The sequence below is a fragment of the Lepidochelys kempii genome, chromosome 15 (assembly GCF_965140265.1).
Source record: "Lepidochelys kempii isolate rLepKem1 chromosome 15, rLepKem1.hap2, whole genome shotgun sequence".
In the NCBI taxonomy this organism is placed as follows: domain Eukaryota; kingdom Metazoa; phylum Chordata; order Testudines; family Cheloniidae; genus Lepidochelys; species Lepidochelys kempii.
In genome coordinates this window covers 28,874,582-28,891,538 of record NC_133270.1, presented here as the reverse complement: position 1 = coordinate 28,891,538, position 16,957 = coordinate 28,874,582, and positions in this window count along the sequence as shown.

The following is a 16,957-nucleotide window of genomic DNA, read 5'->3' as shown; positions in this document are numbered from 1 at the left end:
GAGCCGCGATAGGCGGGGCGCTCACGCCAGTCTGAGCGCTAGCAGCCAATGAGAAGGCCGTTCGATCGTGAAGGGCGGGAGCTTCTATTTAAAAGCCAGGGGGCCGCCCAGCTGCCTGGGGCTGGGTGCTGAGGGGGTAGCCCATCAGTGTTTGGTAGGCAGCCGCTGCCTTTAGGGGCCTCTTTCCAAGCTGCTGTCTGCATCCCCCTGGGGCTAGAAATCTGTGGGGAAATGAATGCCCAGGTTCTTCCTTCATCCTGGGACTCCAGGAGCTGGGGCTTCAGATAAGCCCTTCCTGGGGTGCTCAGGGCTGATGGGCGGGAGGGGGTGTAGTGCTGCATGCTGGAGCCGCTTGGACGTGTGTGGGGATGGAGTTACCAGAGCCCTGGGCCTCTCTTGCTGCGAGAGGGTCTCCTGAGCTGTTCTCTGGCTCTGTGGCTGGCCGAAGGGCCTGGGGTGACTTGATTACGGGAGTGGCTTTAGGGAACAAAAATTTGACGAAGGGTTCTCTGCTCTCGCAGCGAAAAATACAATGGGATCTCAGGGCTGCAAGCTGAAGCTAGACAAATTCAGACTGGGAATAAGGTGTGAAGTTTTAGCAGGGAGGGTAATTAACTAATGGAACAATTGACCAAGGGTTGTGGTGGATTTTTCATCACTGGCAATTTTAAAATCAAGACTGGATTTTATTTTATTTTTAAAGATCTGCTCTAGGGATCATTGTGGGTCAGGTCTCTGGCCTGGCTTATCAATAGTCTCTTTTGGCCTTGGAATCTATAAAGGCCTCGCAGCAGTGTCCTGCAGTGACCTTTTTCAGAGCATCTATTGGCACCTGCAATGCACAGCCCACTGCCACTAAACAAACTCCTGCAGAGGGGTGTGATACACCACAGGTGAGGGAGCAAGGAAGTGCTAGGCTCGGTCCTTGTTACCATCTCTGCCACAGAAAGGTTATGGGCCACAACAGAACCGTTGGAGTCTCCTGAGCTGTAAAATGGGGTTAATTACGTGCATCTCAAGTGTTTTTTAATGCTCTTTACAAGAGCGAAGTATCCTAGCAAAGCAGAAGAAAAGCCTTGGACTGCTGGCAATGCGCAGGCTGCAAGTCTCATTTGAAAAACTTCCCTACTTGTCTCGTTCACCGTTTTCCTTGCTGCCCCTTATGGCTGGAACTCCCTTCCACCATCACAGTGCCTCACAGACGTTAAAGCATTTGCCTTCACAACAAACCCAGTGTGGTAGGGAAGGGTTGTTTCCCCTTGTTACAGATGGGGAACTGAGGCAGAGAGTGTGACTTCACTCCCGGGTCACGCTGGGGTGCGGTGGCGGAATCAGGAAGATAATTTAGATCTGAGTTTTCTGTCAGTGCCAGAAGCATAAGTCCAGTTCCTCCATTATTGTACTTGGAGCCCAAGTAATGGTCCAAGACACCACTTTTTCCCCACGCAGCTGAAGAAGTGGGGTTTTTGCCCATGAAAGTTTATGCTCAAATAAATCTATTAGTTTTTAAGGTGCCACCAGACTCCTTGTTGCTTTTGTCGATACAGACTAACATGGCTACCCCTTGATACTTGCAACCTTTTTCAAGGACATTGTGTGGTGTTTTCTCTTTGGGTGATAAGCTGGGGGGAAGGGGGGATACAGTGCTGCCTTCTGTGTCCTGAATATTACCAAACAAACAATAAACACTTAAGTAAAAGCATTATTAACAGGGAAATCTACTCTTAGCAGGAGGTAATGATTTACACACATGACCTGGATTCTGGGCTATTTTTCACCTGTCTTCCACTGCTCCAGAGCTGTGCTGACCCTGCTCAGCTGCAGCTCAGAGCTAGGCCATTGCTGTCCTCCTAAGGATTCCAGGGAGGGCAGAGCTCTCTGGTGTTGACATTATACGGAGGTGGGTGCTCATAGAAAGTCTACCCACTTCTTTTTGGTTCGTTTTAGATCAGAAATACGAAATGCAGTATCCACATTCTCAGTACTGGGACTTCTCCATGTGCTTTTTGACTTATTGGGATTGACAAAAGAAGCTTGATCAGCTCAATCAGATCTGTATCCCTAAAGGTAGCCTGACAGCATCTCAGCTTGGAGACCGCTCAGCATCAAACTGAGCCCAAGGCAATCCCTACAGCAGGAAATTACCATGTAGTCTATTAATTTTGAACATGCCAATGTCCTTTATGACAAAATGTGGAGGAACAAGTTTTGGAACAATCAAATAGCCTTTGAGAGATCAGTGAAACATTTCTTCAAAGAAGCTGTAATACAAACACCGAATGCATTGTCCTTAATTCTGTTGCACTCAAACCTAACTGGGGAATTAATGATTGAGGATTAGAAAACAATTGCACCTCAGTACATGCTGTATTTTTTTTTAAATTCAGACAGTTCCATGCTACATTCTAAGAAGCACATTTATAATCTGCCATTGGTGATCCACTTAGATTTGATCTAATGGTACGAGCACATCACCAGTAGCCAGGAATGCTTGGGATCTATTCTTGGCTTTGATATCAACTTCTTTGAAAAGTGCTCCTTTTGTGACTCAGTTGCCATATGTGTAATACAGGGATGAAAATACCGACCCATCCCTCAAGAGTGTGGTGAGGGTTAATTAGTCAGTGTTTCATAAAGTGCTGTGTACATGCCAAGTATAATGACAAATCCATGGCAGCTTAAGGACTGCAGTTGTTGATAGGTTGCACACCATCATTATTCACAGCTTCACAAGGGGTAGCAGAGAAAGAATTCCAGAAGCCCAGGCCACTGTGACGTGAACTAAAGGAGGATCACCATTAGCACTATAGGGCCTAAGATGCTTCTGAACTGTTCTGATTCGGAGGCCCATGATATACCCATGCACGCTCTCCAGTTCATTAAAAATAACATTACACTTCATTGTCTAGGGCTGTATGTTTGTACATTTATGTAGCCCAGAGGTTACTTTCCTTGCCGTGCCCTTTACTCGGGTTCTCTAGACAGGAAGTAGCCAAAAGTGGGTCTGAACGTTTCACCATTGACTCCCATGATGACTCTGTTGCTCACGTCATGATGGTCATATAATTACAGATGCGTAGACTAGAAGCATTAAGACCATGTCCCATTAACAGAATTGCAAAGGCTTGATCATTATTATCATAGGCACCAATGGAGTTTTACATGGTGGAGCATTTTGTTCCTTCATCCCTGTCTCAGTACCATGCTCAACTGTTTATCCAACAGAGAAAATGTCCTTTGCAGTCACTAGATGGCAGTAATTCATTCTGCTTGTCTTCTCCCTGTAAGAAAATATTGCAATTTTTTTTCCCTTTGGACTCAGTCTGCGTTTCTGCATTTAGATGCAGTGAGCATGAAAAACAGAGTTTAAGGCTGAGAAGGGCACCAGAATGGCCTTGGGGACTGTTAGCATTGGCTGAAAGTTGCCTTGATGCTGTTTGCAATGAGCATATTTGAAATCTCTTCCTGATGAGCCGTCCTTGTTATATTGTATCTGTTAGCAGCGTGTGCGGTTTTGCCACTAGAATCAATTTTGTGATGGTGTTAATCTTTCATAACCTGTATCAGGAACTAAAGCAGCCATCTCTTACAGGCTCTCCTGGGCATCACACTTTTATTATGTGGTGTCGAAGGAAATTAAATCTTTGTAAAAATGGAGGAAATGATGCCCCTTGAATTTCTCAGTGTTGCAGAGGGTGAACTCAGGCCTGGAGGCTTTGGAGAGCTAGGATGCAGCCCAGTGCTAGGGTGAAGGGGATTTCAAACTTGCAGGCAAAGTCATTCAAAACTGTCCAGAATACTATGATCCATGTCAGAATAACACTTGGGAAAAAACACTTTTTCTTGGCAAGAATCCAGCTGCCAGAGACACCATTGACTGCAGTTAGAGACCTACATACCAAAGCTAAGTCATGTGATTTTGAACAGTTAGAAGATGGTCTAAGGAGAGACCAAATTATCTGTGGTATGTAGCTGATGACCAGGTCAGAGGAAGGTTATTGTGAGAAATGGAGTAGATATCACAAAGTACAGTGAATATTTGGCAGGCTAGTGAAGACGGTGCTTCCCAGATAAAAGCATTAGCAAGCAGTGAAACATCTGAAGCGCCTTGATATGCAAGACAGGACAAAGGTAAATAAAAGGCAGAGGCCAGATTTGTTGGCTGTACATGGAGACATTTACAACACAATGCAACGACACCCAGTACCAGGGGTGCTGTGCTTTGCATGCAATGAAAGCAACAATTTTGACAAAGTGTGTTGCTCCACATACAAATGCCAAAGAAATACAAAAGCAAAAAACATGCATGCATATGTGGCTAGGGAACAAAGCTCTGATGAGGATGAGACAGAAACAGAGGCCTTTGTTGGCTCTCTTAATAAATGCCCAAAGCAAGGTTTTGTAGCAGATTGGTTTGTAACACTGGGAATAAATGGACAAAAAGGGAACTTGAAAAGCCCTTCTGGAGCTGCATGCTGTGTAATCACATCACACATGTACAGAACCTTCAGCGACGTCTAATTTTAACATCAGGAAGCTGGGCTTGTTTCACCTAGCAGGTCCCAAGTGACAAGCCACACTGGAACATCTAAGGATAGATCCCGCTCAGCAGAGCTTGAGAGAGTGGGACAGGAAGTCCCAGGTGGGGTGGAAGAGACTCCCTTTATTTCTTGTGCTTGCTGTCTGCCCGGTTTGCTGGTTGGCTGCAGGCTGCTGCTGGTTTGGCAAGTGCTCAAAAAGCAATAAGACACAAAGAGTATGTCCTACACTGCACACTAACCCCAGGTTCTGACTCAGGTTTGAACCCAAGCTCCTCTTCCATCCACCCACACATCAGTCGGACTCAGGTCAACAAGCATCTGGACCCTGGGTTTCAGGGTCCTGGTAGGGGGGTGGGTCAGAGCCCAAGTCCTGCTGTGGCTCAGGCCCCAGCCCTGGCATTCCACAGTGTTGGCACGATACAGCTCGGGTTGCAGGCCCTGGTCACAGGGTCTCCTCGTGCAGTGTGGAGGCGTTAGCACAGCCGTGAGACCCGGATCCTGCAATTGGAAACCCAGGCTTACAAGGCAGTGTGGACACGCAAGTTCAGGCTTGGAATCACTGAGTCCACAACCCTGGGTCCCACCGACTTGGGTTTACACTGCAGTGTAGACGTACCCAAAGGGGCATGAAAAGTCTAATCTGATTCAAACCCTTGACAGATGGAACTTTGCGTGGGGAGAAGCACCACTGAGATGTCAGTGTTTTGCCTGACAGCCGGACCTTGTGTTTGAGTGAAAGACCCTCTTCACCCTCAGGAATTTGTTTTGAAGTAAAAAATGTTAAAATTTCAGAACTTGCTTTGCTCAGGAAGTGCCCCAATTCTGTTAGCTTCCCAGGGTCAGAAAGTGGGTGTTCTCAGACATGGTACACGGCTCCCCCGAAATGTTTGGATTTGACAAATGCTTTTGCCCAGCATTTTGCGCGGCGTTCGTCGTCACTTTCGTGCGGCTTAGAAAACTAGGTCACTGGGGACTCTGCATCCAACAGGCCTTAACAGAACGAACTACCAAGTGACTTTCCCTGAGCATTTGGTTCTGGGCTGTCCTTGAAACTAGTGCAGAATTGCTGACTGTATAATAACTAGACATTTTGGACGGACTGCCACATATACTTGACTAATGTGATTCCATGCCAGGCAATTTGGAAATATATTAATCCTGCGAGCTACCTTTAGTGCTGATGATTTGCATGTCAATAAAGGTAGGGAAATTGCCTTCACCAATTTCCTTTCTAAGGGCTCTGATCCTGGGAAGAGCTGAACACCCACAGCTCCTATTAACTTAATCAAGTCCAAGAGGTGATCAGCACCTTGTGGGATGAGCAGGTTCGTAGAGATAGAGACTCAGACTCTTACTCACTTTCCCCCCATTGCTGACTGTGGTAGTTTGACCGAGTGAGGAGGGTGTGGCTGTTAATGCAGAGAGCTGGTGCTCATTCACAATGATTCCACATCAGACCCTCTGAAGCCCATGGATCAGAGACAGCCTGTGGCAGAAAGAGGTTTGGATGCTGCTGGTGAAAGAGACTAGCAGACTGTCACCCAAAGGAGCTTCAGACTCTGGCACTGCTTGCTGCATGGATTTGCCAGTCTGTCTTGGCAGAGACCAGTCTCCTCCAGTACCAGAAAACGGTTTGCTGTGCACCCAGGGTGTTTACACAATGGGTCTTACAGTAGCAACTAAAGGCTCTCCCTGAGGGTTGGAGATTCATTGTGCATGGTGCAGTGCAAACCGATCAAAGGGTCCCTGCCCCAGCATGCACGCCATCTAGGCTCATGACAAGAGGGCGAAGAAAGAAGCAACTGAGCCGGGAAGAAAAGATCGGCGTAAAACTAGCACTGTTTGCATGCTCATCTGGCCGTTAGCTGAGGCCTTGGCAGCTGGCGGTGCTTGGCAGGCGTCACAGCAGTGGAGAGTCCCAGGACAACATGGTGGTGGCTGTACAGACTTTGACAGGCAGTTTTTCCCACTCATACAGCAATACAGCGGGCTCGACTTACTCCAGGGTTGAAGTTAGTCCCTTTACACGGACGTGGTTTCAGCCAGAGGGAGGGGGACAAATGCTGCATTTGTACGGCATGGAGCAGCTCTCACTCTCACGCCTTGTGTACCAGTAGAGCTTCCTGGAGCTCCAGGGAGATGCTCCCAATTTTAACCCAGCATGAGATCAGAATCGGGCCCATGAGATTCATCCCATGCTGGCCAATCTCCAGGTGGCAAGGACAGGAGCAGAGAGCTCCTTCTACATCTGAGCCGAAGGAGTCGGCTCTAATCCAGATTCAATCTGCCTCCTCCCCTGATCCCTCCTCAGGGTGGACTATTCCCAGCTCTGATTAATATCAGAGACTGTGGATTGTATTTTATTAATTTGTGAGGGTTTTGGCATCTGGAGAATGGGGCCCTCTTTGTTTCAAAGGGAGCTATTTCTCTGCTTCAGCAGGGACTGTCCCTCTCCTTTCCCTCTGGGAAGTTTGTGTCAATTTCAAAGGGTCTTCCCCCCACATTTGGAAATTCTGACTTTCTGGTTGTTGTAGATTTCCACTCAGAGCCTGGTGCGCAGGGGTTCCCGGCAGGCTGGGGGGCCCAGCGACAGGGAGGGATGGAGCTGAAATGATTGAACCTGTTAGGCCTGGCAGCACGGAGGCAGCTACTTAATGAGGTGGGGTCTAGAGCTGCCGGCTGGATCGGAAAGGTGTTTGGAGCACCAAAAAAAGAAAAACAAATGGTGTCTGTTGAAGGTATGATCCTTGGTCCCCATAGCAACCGTGAAAAATGGAAATGAGCAAGGATGCTGTGGAGAAAAGCAGATCCCCCCACCCTTGTTCTCTCCCTGTTGTTCTAATGGGGGCGGAGAGGGGGGGAATAAGCAAACACACAGTCCAATGTCAGTCCAAGCGGGCGAGTTCATAGGCTCAGCCCACTGGGACTCTCTAAAGAAAAACTATGGTGGAGATCAAAGGCTTTGGGTGTTGCTCCCAGCACCCCTGTACTCTTAGAAGGCAGTTAGGACTGGTGATTGACAGCCGGGGACACAACGGCCTCTCTCCAGTGAGCACGCTCAGTAGCACTGCAGGCTTTCCCCCCCTGCCGGCTTTCCCCAGCCTAGCTCTGGAGGGCCCCCCGTGAAGGGCTGGTCTGCCCGCATACCCATTCTGTCCTTGGCCTCTCTGCTGAGATGGCTGAAAAGTGGCCACTGAACGGCAGCTTGCTGCGGTGCAGGCCAGATGCCCCATATCATTTCACTCTGAGCCCCGAGCAGCCTTCCAGACTGCTACCAAACAGCCTCCGGCAACGGCTGCTTTTCACCGTTCTGGCTGGGGCGCGTCCCGGGTCGCCGGGAGCTCTGTAATCAAAGACCCCCAAGGCTTCATGGTGAAATGGGAAACTGCTGGTTTCATGGCTCCTGTCTGCCCTGCCCAGAGATAAACACAGCACTGGTCTGGCCCAGCCCTAGCGGGAATTCACTCCAGCGCCAAGCACCCCGTAGGCTCCAACCAGATAATAAATGGGAACAATCCTTGCCTTCTACACTCCACTTGCCTTCCTATCTCCTGTCCTCACTCACCTCAGTGTCTCGTGCCTTCCTCCGTCATGCCTATTAACACCCTGGCTTCTCTTCTCACCCATTACATGTTGAATGTATGTATGTGGAGGAACATACAGGCCCATGCTAAAGAACCTGGCTAAGCTCTCCAGGGCAGGGCCATCTCTCAGTGTGCTGGGGCTCTAGGTTCTAGCATGGTAACCGTAGCACAGCCAGGGATATGCAGGGAGATACCTTCAGGGCATTCCAGGCTGAGAGGTGAAAGGCTGAATCGGGGAGTGCCATACCAAATTGCAATCAGCTGATCCCCCGGGGCCTGAATTCCCACATGTTGCTCCCATTTTACACTGGTGTCCCTCCACCCCAGGGTGCATGTCACAGTTTACACTGGCGCAATGAGTGGTTTGCATCAGCTCAGTTACACGGGTGCTTGGACCCCCAATGTGGACAAGGCCTCAAGCCCTTAGACTGCGAGTGCCAGAGTAACCAGCTGGTCTGTGTTGTGTGTTCCCCTGGGTGCCCGGCCTGATCCACAAGGGGTGCAAGTCTATTACGTGCCAGGGACGCTGCTTCTTTAGCTCATGTTGTAGATATTCCCCATTTCAGTCCCTGCCGTTGGCCACATGGTCATCCTTGCTCCAGGACGTTGCTAAGGCCCAAGATTCCCCACGGCCCCACACCTTCATCTGGACAGCACAGATATCCAGAGTTACCATGGTTCATGGTCACCCACACTTGGGAGGCTCGATGAAAGCCCAGGCCTCAGGGTTTAAGACAATCTCTGGCTATTAGGAATTAGCCGGAGACCTAAGGTGGATCTGCCCAATGCCAGGTTGCTCCTGACTCTCTGTGAAGCATCTGGCGGTGGTTCCTGCCCAAGACAAGATATTGGGCGAGCCGGAGCGCAGCTCCATTGGAATGGCAATGCCCACTTTTTCTGTGTCACGCCAGCATGCTTGGGGCAGATCAGGATTGTATCTGAGTACTCGCCACTTCGTTCCCCTCTTTCTAAATCTTGGGATCTGGGGGGATACACAGTGCAGACAAGGCCTTTCCCAACCCTGCTGGGTGTATATCCCCACCACAGTCATGCACATGCTGTCAGAGAGCCATACCCCACCACATATGCTATCAGTCGCTCTGCAGCCCCCGTCCCTTTCATCAGCAGCCACCGGGGCCTCGATTATTGTTGGTTTGCTTGGGATGCACTGGGACTTACTCAGGAGGTTTTGAATTTTTTTAAAGTTCTGACATTTCAGAATCCTGACTCCTCAATCTTTTGATCACCTTGGGCTGCTTGCCAATGCTCTTGTTAATCCGGCCCCCCCACCCCACGAGCGCTGCTTGATAATGGGAAACTTCCATAAACACGGTGTTTAAAAGCCATTTAAACATCAAAATCCCAGTGAAGTGAAACTGACACTCTGGAGCTTAAAACTGAATAAAGCGCCACTCACTCTGATGTGGGCGGAGGAAGCATTGATGAAGATAGGCCCTGGTGTTTGGGAAAAGACACTCTTGTGGCCAGAGGATCCCGTTATACCCGGATGTATTGTAGTCCAGCAGCATGGGGAGGGCTCGGCAGAGTCAATGGAACAATGCTGATTTGCACCTGGTGAGAATCCAGCCCTGTGTCTGCAAACTCCATGGGACTGGCTTCCCTGCTGCCATGACCCCAAACCTTGAGGAAGTTGGTGGCAGTCCTGGGAATGCAGGTTCTGGGCTGGAGTTAGTAAAGTGAATTGGGGCCCTTTTCTGATGAAAGTCTCACTCTAATGGCAAAGCATGATTCGAGTTGCATTTGTAGGGTAACACCCGATCAGCTGTCATTTTACTCCCAGTCCTTTCAGTCCAGTTTTACTCTTCTGTCCGTTTCAGTGTCAAAAGGTAAAAGAGGTCCTGGAAGGTGCTCAGGTTTGGGAAGCTGGAATATTCACCTGGCTTTTATCTTCCCTGCTAAACAGTTTTAAAAACTGTTTACATGGACCCCATGAGCCGCAAAGCACCTCAGCAGCTGGTCCCATTGAAATGGAGATCTGACCTCATGCCAATGAGAGCAGGTACCCCAGGAGGCTCTTCCACTGTTTCCTCAGCAGCCACATCTGGGCATAAATAAGTTTGAATTTGGCTTCCACCTCTGATGTGGTAATTTCTACTTCCATTAGCCACCGTCCCACTGTCCCCAAGCTCCTCATTACCCTTACTAAATTTCATTTAGGTGTTGGGCCCTGTCTAGATTATCTTTAATCTCCATCCCCTCTTCAGTGTTTAGGGATCCCACTTCTTCTTTCCTTGTTTTCTTTTTATTTATATGGCTAAAGAAGCTTTTACTGTTGGATTTACTTTCCATTGCGAGGTCCAACTCTGCTTGGCTTTTGGCAGTTCTCACTTTATCCCTACACTTTCTGACCTCCAAGAGGAAGCTTTCCTTGCTGATTCAGCCCTTCTTCCATTTCCTTGTAGGCTTTCTGCTTTCACTTAATAACCGGTCGGCGATACTTATTCATCCAATTTGGCCTGCAACACTTCCCTATGAGTTTTCCCCCTTGCTTGGGATGCAGACAAGTTTCTGCAACTTTGATTTAAAGTAAATCCAAGCCTCCTCCACATTCACATTCTGTCCACAATGAGGTATTTTACCCAGGGATTTAAAGCAAACACCACAGAGATATAGGCAGTTACACAGCAGAGCAGAGGGACGCACCTCTGCTCATACACACACGTCAAGCCTGGAAGCCAAAGGGATTGCCAACGCCTGCTTTGATGTCTTAGCTCTAAGAAGCGACTCTGATGGAGCGTTATTATTATCACCTGCTCCTTCCTAGCAAACTTGTTCTGAGCATCTTCTCACCACGCTGTTTGTGTGTGTCTCTCTCTGTGAGTCTTTTCAGTTGTGAAATGGCTTGCAGCCTGTGGCAGGTGGACTGCTGCTGCTGTCTGTTCCTTCCCATACGGCCGCTTTTTCCCACGCTCTCCCTGGTCGGCTAAAAACACAGTTTGCCTCTGTACCGTTCCTGGCTAACGATCCGCTCAACCACGTGAATCTTCACCATGTTCTACGCGGTGCTGACTGCTTAGCCCTGCACCTGGCTTGGTTCCTGAAACCAGTTAGGCCCACATGGCATTTTGCTGTGTGGACAAGCATCCTAGCCGTGCTGCAGATTGAGAGAATGCTTTCCTCAGACAGGGATTTTGTTTTCCTTGGAGGACCGGAAGAAACGCTGTGGAAACGTTGGAAGATGTTGAGTGCCAGTCCCCTGGTGCAGAGCAAATGATTGCAGGCAGGAGTTACAGATTTTTACTCTGCGCGACATTTATAGAGTCATTCTGGTAAACCGGAGGTTTGACAAACGAGTTCATAAGCAGCCAGCGTTGCTGCATAATTCAGCACAGCTCCGCTGCTTACATCAGGGATTGGGGCCTCATATAGCTCTAATGTGCCACCTGACGCAACCTGGTTACCGATGGCAATGAAAAGCGGAAGGATTCTTGATCTCGGTCAGGTCTAGTGTTCTTCTCCGTGTGTTTCACTCGGGAATGAAGCCACTGAGTGTGTCGCTCCACGTTGTACACCCCAGAGGTTGGGGTGAAGATGGGAAAGGAAGCAGACAGGTTGTGGACGGAGGCAGTGGGTTGGTGTAGTGTTGGGAACATCAGCTAGTGGGCCAAGAGAGTCCATCGTGACCACCTAGCTCATGCTCTGTTCTGGGGAAATGTGACCTCCCTGAGACCCGCTCAGCCAGCTGGGAGATTAAGGAAGGTGGGGCCATACAGAAACCTAGTAACTGTGGCTGAACTGGGATTCCTTGAATGTCAGGAATAAATAATGGCCTAGTCCCGTATTTCCTTTGTTTGCAGATGTTGTATTGAAAAGGGTTTTGCTGGCATTGGATGTCTATGGTAAAGGCTAGGCATGCTTGCTAAAGTCCCAGAACAATAAACTCCTAATAAATGGACTTGCTGTATTTCTGTTCTTGTTTAGTTATTGCACCTAGTCTCCAGCAATTACAGAGCTGACAGCTGGCAAAGATTTGCATGGGGCGTGAAATTGAGTTCATTTTAATGTCTAATCTGCACAAAGCTCAAGTTTGGTTTCTAAAAGCCTCGTTTTGCCTCAGTGTTGCCGGCACATCTGCTTCTCGCCTTAGCCTCTCATTTCTAAAAGTTGATTTTCCCCATTTTTCTCTGGCATGAGCAATCAGTGCAGGAGATCTTTGCCGTGCCTCTTAAGTGGTTTAACGCCAGCACTTGGGAGTCTGTGGCATTTGTAGGCAGAGTTTTGCCTACAGGAGGTTGTCGGCTGGTTCTCAGTGCTTGCCTCCCTTTGTGCTGGGCCCGTCGGAGGAGTGTTCTGCCATGAAACCCTCTTTAGGCCTTGTTATGACAGCACGTGCAGCGTTGCTTGCTGGGATTATACAGCACCAGCAGCAAACTGGCTCCTTTCAGAGAACTCCTCTTTGGTCAGCTTCCCTCAGGTGTGTACCAGGTATTTCTAAGCCTGTCTTTGCCCTCAAAGGAGAAAGTTGGCTTCAGAAGTGGGTTACGTTATTTTGATTTACTTCCTCCTCTCATTCGCTGCTTGTGAACCGCGCTGGGGACAGCAACCCCATATTTTATCCGCAGACTGGGGACAGAATGGGCAGCGGCCGGGGGCAGACATTCCTAATGGTGAAGTGCAGGGAACCCTAGAGTGGTGAGGTTCCCGCAGCTTCCAGCATTTTTACCACAGTCTTAATCAAACTACAGGATACTTTATGGAATGATTATTATTTTGTTTGCCGTAACGTGGAGCGGCCCCAGTCAGGGCTCCAGGCTCTGCTGTAGTAGGCGTTGTGCTGCCATACAATAAAACTACTGTCTCTGTCCAGACAGCGTCCAGTCTCAGTAGAGCTTCAAGCCGCAGGATGCTCTGTCATTCCGGTGCAGAACATCTCACACCTTACGCAAACCCTGGTGCCTCCCTGGCTAACAAGTATCCGAATCCATGTGGATGAGCTTCAGACGTGGCAGTACCCCGGTCACCCGTTGGTTTATTTGACATTAGGGAAGAAGAGCTCAGGGCTTCCATTCTGCACGGTGTTTTCAAAGGGCCCTCCATTGCACGGGCATGGTTCTGAGTGTGCAATCTCTTCTAGACAGCTTTCCTGTGCTTCCTCCCTGTGAGTACAAATGGTAGGTCTGATGTGTGAAAATCCAGTTCTTCACACAAGAGGGGGTTGAGCGGGCCAGTTTGCTCACACTTGCCGTGTAGCATATGCACACCTTTGGTGCCCAGAAGACCAAACAAGCACCGTTCCAGGGACAAGATGGTGGGAGGGGAAGTATAAAGAATGGGGCAGCCGGTCAGAATCTTCATCCAAGCCTTGAATCTTCTTCAAGTGTCTAAAAAGCTCAGTGACTTTTTGTTGTTTCTCCCATTTTCACAGGCATTTCTACGTCCTCACTCTGTCAAGGAGTGCAAATATCTAAAGAGCACAGGAAAGGAGGTTCTCGCAATATTTCTGTCACAATGGAACCAAGAAACACCCCAAATCTCACCAAGAAGCCCATGCTCCTGGGGCATCCAACTCTGTCTTCAGACCGAAGCCCTCCTGTGAGTATCTAAACTTACCCAGTCAAACTCCTGAACATGTTGAAGTTCCTCCATCAGAAACATGGGCATGGCCTTGTATGGACCTGTAGAGAAGTGCAGATCTGGAGTCCCCCTTCCTCACGTGTACAGGTCCATGAAGACGAAAGGGTGGAATCCACCACAAATGACTGGTCCCTCATTACACACAAAATCCACCAATATTTTGAAGCTGTGTGTCAGGGCAGATCTGAACGATGGGGGACCTAATGCAGAGGACACTTCATTGCTGCTGGAGTGGGAGGGGTTAGATGTGACCCAGCATATTCTTTCCGGCAACATGAATATTTAATGGCATGATTGTAATAAATACTAAATACTAAGAAGCTGTCCTTTTCTGGCATCTTTCACCAAGGATCTTAAAGGGCTGTACAGACCTTGATTAACAAAATCCCACAAACCTCCCAGTGAGGTAAGTACAGATTTTGCCTATTTTACAGATGGGGAAACTGAGGCATAGAGTGGTGCCATGACTTGCCCAAGGTCTCCCAGCAAAGCCAGTGGCAGAGCCAGGGATAGACTCCAGCCGTCTTGATCACCCTACTCTAACCACTGCATGACTGTACTGCCCTGCTTTTGCAGAATGGAAGTGAGCCTAAAAACGTAAACATTGCCCGTGTCTGATTTGTGTCTGATTATAGCAAGAAACCAGAACTGGGGAGCAGTGATTTGAGGGGCAAGAGGGTGGAAATGAGACACGTCTCAGCACAAAGACTGTTATTCTTGACACAAACCGCACAACATTCTTGCATCTATCTAATGCTTTGGAATTCTGAGCCTGGCACATCTCCGCTGTCAGTCTAGCAGAGATAAAAACCTAGAACACATTGCTGCTTTCTCTAAACCGAGCCTGACCTCTCGGCGTTTGAAACTCAGTGCGGTGAAAGCAAAATCCATGATTAGCTGCCAAATGACAGGGGTTTTCAGACCATCTGGAATACAGGGTGATTTTCTGCTTTAAGCCCACTGTCTTAGTTCCGTTTAGCAGGAAGGACATTTCAAGACTAGACTAGGAATACACTAGCTGCCCAACTGAGAAGCAGAAGAAAGCTTTGCAGTGCATTATGAGCTTTCAGGAGCTGCGCTGGTTTACACCTGCTGGGGATCTGGCCTTTTGCATGGTGCTCCCCGTGGGGCTCAGTTTTGCTATGTCCATGGCAGCGTTGCTTTGTCTGCATGGGGAGTAGGGTCAGGACCTGAGCTTGGGCTCAACCTGCATGGTGCTGATATCCTCAGCTGCAACTGAAATCAAAGGCAGAGGAAGGAGCTCTGCACTCCCAGGGGTTACTCTCAGCACGCTGCAGGAAAGGCCTGGAAGGACCAAAGGGTTTGTGCCCTCTGGTTGCTGTGTGCTGGAATTGTTGATCTCAGCCCAGGGGCCTGCGTTGCACAAACACAGCATGGCCCTTCCCGGGCTGTCCGTCTCCGCATAGAAGCCAAGGACTCCGAGGCTGAACTCCCTCAAGGGCAGCCCCTGCTGGTCAGGGATGATGCACAGAGCGGGGCAGAGCAGGGGACACTTGCGTGGACTGTGCCTTTTCGGGGGGAAAAGAGAACTCTGCTCTCTAACGATCCAATTCAATGCGACTCCTGTCGCGAGCACGAAATGCACTTCGCTTTACCATGGCGGTGTAGCTCCCCAGGCCCCAGTGCTGGGCAAGGGCCAAAGCTTGTCGTGCCAGACACTTAAAGCTGGGCAGGGCTCAATTCTGCACCAGACAGACGCATCTGGGCTTGCAGCAAATCAGCAGTGCACAATAATGCCAGTGAGTGTGGGCTGGTGCTAGCAATGGCTGGTGGATATGACTGGGGGTGTTTCAGAGGAAGGTAAATCCTGGGCATGGAAGGCAAGCAAGTAGTGTCAGTTCCAACCCAAACTGGGCCATTCTTTCCCTGCACCAGGTGCTGTCTAGATCTCCTTCGTGTTCTTTTTGCTGGCTTTTATTAGTGCAGCTGTTTGAAATACTCTGCTGTAAATAAACTCTCTGCTTGGCTGCATCTTCTTCCAAGAAATCAATTCAATTAAATTTAATTAAATTGAGGTGCAATATGGGAGCAAAAAGCAAAGGCATTTGCACGGCACCGTAAATCTCGGTGTCTAAAGAGTCGTAACGTGTCCCACATTTCTCTCCCTGCCCTCCCATTCCTCTGCTGAGAAGGGAAGCATCCAAACACAGATGCATCCTTTCTCTTCCTTTCCCTTTGCTTCTGCTCATCACCCTCTTCTACCCCGTCTCCAATCCTCCCCTCTCTTACTGAAAAAGAGAGTGCCAAGGCAAATCTCACATGGCAACAAATCTGTGACCTCCTGGGAACCTCCTTCCTGTCACTCTGCTTCATGCCGCAGTGACACTAGAGATAGAAGTCACGTCCTTCTGCTCCAATACTCATAGGCCCCTGTCACTGGAACGAAAGGAGAATCTTCCTAAATGTCTAGCAGTGCAGCATCTCTGACACACACACTCGAGATGTTCTCATTCCACCTAGCAAAGAGGGAAGCAGCTACGTACACTCTTGCCAGCTGATTGCAATCTCTTTTCCTCACTGCTGCTTCTAACGGCTCCTTGGCATGAGAAATGATCGGAGAGGTGCTCCTTTATATTTGCACCATTTCTGCTGCGTGCTCATTTACTTCTTGTCCTTTTCTGCCCCTTGGAGAGGGATACTTTTCTTTGCCGTCAGTTTCACTTCCTGGTTCCCATGCTGGTGCATTTGGGTTCCCAAGGCTGCGAAGGAATGATTGAATTAAACAAACATCGTGGTTTAATTGTATTTGATACATTCAAGGAACCATTAATCCAGAGTGAAATTTGCACCTTGTGCAAAGGGACAGCAGATCTCGGGTTGGCGGAAGCTTCCTAACAGTGTGTGTGTGTGTGTGTTGGGGGGGGGGCCCTGGAGCCCGAACCGTGGCCCACACTCTGCATTGCCCTTTGCCCTCGAGCCCCTACCCTCTCACTGCCCCTTCTCCCTGATCCCCTGCCCCTGCACTGCCCCTTCCCCTCAAGACCCCACCCCCTGCTCATCCTTAGGGTGGATAAAAAGTGGAAGGCATAGCCCTCCCTCTTTTAAAAGTGGGGGGGGGCATGGACCCCCGGACCCACCCCTTCCAGCGCCCCTGACAGATCTAGGTATCATTGAAGTCCCGCAGGGATGAATTTTACTCATTAGAATCTGTAAATCCACCTCCTTTTGAACAAAAAAAATCCCTACATTTTGGCCCTACATGAGGCTCGTGTCCCA